The following is a 2,775-nucleotide window of genomic DNA, read 5'->3' as shown; positions in this document are numbered from 1 at the left end:
AAACAAAGAAAAGAATAATATCCAGAAAACAGAAAAGTTCTGTTGCTGTTGTGGTACCTGGCACCATTTTTTAAATTAGCATCTTAATCATCATCTGGAAAGAGAACACTATAGAGTAATATCATTCAATGTAGCTCTGATAAAGCACGGTCCCTACTATGTATCATAAAGCAGGTACAAGATATTTTACATTCATAGAGGTATGATACAGTACTGTCCTATATCAATAATACTAGAATCAGTTTTGGTTTGAAATTTAATTTGTCTGCAAATAAGACTGCTACCCCTGTTTTTTTCTGGGCTCCTGTCATATGGAGAATTGTTTTCTATCTTTTCACTTTCAGTCTATGGGCTTCTTTTTGCACTAGGTGTGTTTCTCTACATTTAATTCTTTGCTTTGAGTTATGTTGTAGGATAATGTTTCAACTTCATTCTTTCACAAGTAGGGATTCCATATTCTTAACATCATTTACTGAAGAGATTGTCCATTCTCCATTATGTACTTTTGACACCCTTGTCAAACATCATTTGTGCATATATGCAAGGGTTTATTTTTGGATTCTTTTTGTTCTATTATTCCGTATATTTGTTTCATTTTTTTTCTCATTGAGTTTATTGGTACATTTTAGGTATACAGTACAGTTACATTTATCATTGGGCTCTTGTACCTTTACATAACAGGTCTTGGTTCTCACTTTTTCCCCATACCCCTGCCCTTCCTTTACCCCCTGCTCCCTTCCCTATTTACAAACACTCTATTTCCAGTTTTTCATTTTCTCACATTTTCCCCCTTATTTCCTATTTCCCCTACACCTCTAGCCCTTTTCTTCCTATTTTACATTGTGAACTATACCAATAGGATCTTATGTATAATTATAGTTTTTCACAGCAGAGAAACTATTCGATATTTACACATGTGAATTATTGTTTCAATTGAGTATATCGTCAATATTCTTCCATTTTCCTATGAATGACTCTAATTTCTCATTCTTTATGGCTGAGTAGTTTCCATTTTATAGAAAATATTCTGTATATAGTTTTTATGCCAGGACCACTCCATGTTGTTTACTATTGCTTTGTAGTAGTATGCTCTGAAGTCACAAAATGTGTGACCACTTTTCTTCATTTTCAAGTTTTGTGTGTGTGTGTGTGTGTGTGTGTGTGTGTGCACGCGTGATAGGAGGCAAGGCCTGGCAAAGATGGCTGGGGAAATAAGTGAGACCTGTAAATTACAAGATCCTAGGACAGCACCAAATAATTCCCAGGACTCTGTATGTGCAACTTCTTGTGGGCTCCCAGAAGATGTGGGCAGCATAAAAGAGATGAGACATCATAAGAAGCCCCGCTATCGTGACTCTTCACCATAGTCCACCCTGTATCTCCCAGACCAGGTGTACTACTCTTTTTGCTTTTTTGCTCTTTGTTTGGCCCAAGTTTGCTCTGCAGAGCCAATTTCTCTCTTATCCTTTCACCCCTCACTTTTCAAATAAATTATTGGTGCTGTTTTTGGCTGGTGTCATCCAATTCTTTGATCAAGGCAAGTAGGACCTGGAATACATTTAACTAGAGAGCCATTTCTAAAGGAACTTCACAACATGTGTGTGTGTGTGTGTGTGTGCATTTGCACACACACGTGCATACATGTATGCTGGTGATCAAACCCAGGGACTCATGCATGCTAGACAAGTGCTCTACTACTGAGTTACATCCTTATTTCCTCAAGATTGTTTTGGCTGGTACTTTGGTAGCATGTGTGAGGCCCTGGGTTCATTTTCCACTATTGAATAAAATGCTTTGATTTTTTTTTAATCTCTTGAGATTCCATTTGAGTTTTAGCACTTTTTTATTTCTTTAAGGAATGTCATTGGTAGGTTGACATAGAATCTATAGATAAAGACATTTTGGAGTGTGTGGGGGTACTGGAGGTTGAACCCAGGGCTTTCACACTGAGGTGCATCCTTGGTCAGTGTCTCACTATGTAGTTCAGGCTTGCCTTGAACTTGCTGTGATCCTCCTGTCTCAACCTCTGGAGTGCTGGGATTACAGCATGAACCACTACTCCCAGCAGCCCTTCTTACTTTTTATTTTGAGACAAAGTCTAGTTAATTTTTTCAGGCAGGACTCCAAATTGCAATCCTGCCCCAGCCTCCCAAGTGCTGGGATTACTGGTTGTATTCTATCATCCCAGGCATAGTAAATTTTGTAATTCGGTAGCATGCTATGTCTTTTTATTAATTGTATTAATCCTTTTTTTTTTTTGCAGTTCTGGGGATTGAACCCAGGACCTCTCTCATGGTGAGTAAGTATCCTAGTGTTGAGCCACACATCAGCTTTATTTGGTATTTTGTTATATGGATGCAACATAATTTAACAAGTCCTCTATGTAGGAGAATCTATATTATTTCTAAATTTCATGTTGAAGACAATGTTTAAGTGAATAGTCTTGTGAACATCTATGTACTTTTGAACATGTAAAATGTCTACTGGAAAATTTCCTAGATATTAAAATTTTGGGTTAAGAGCTGGGGATTTAGCTCAGTGGTTCTGCAGCCTGCTTCACAAGTGCAAGGTCCTGAGTTCAATCCCCAGTACCAAAAATTTTTTTTGAGGGGGTGTTAAAGGATATACATATTTCACAGTTTCATACATAGTTTCAAAACATGATTTTGACATAAAATAGGGTCTGTGGAGTTTTTAAAAATATGAGAGTATGTGTTCATCTGATTCATTCCCTTACAGGTAATTTATCTTTTTTTTTTTTTTTTTTTTTTTTTT

The sequence above is a fragment of the Fukomys damarensis genome, unplaced genomic scaffold (assembly GCF_012274545.1).
Source record: "Fukomys damarensis isolate Sample0158 unplaced genomic scaffold, DMR_v1.0_HiC HiC_scaffold_39, whole genome shotgun sequence".
Taxonomy (NCBI): Eukaryota; Metazoa; Chordata; class Mammalia; order Rodentia; family Bathyergidae; genus Fukomys; species Fukomys damarensis.
This window is presented reverse-complemented; position numbering follows the sequence as displayed.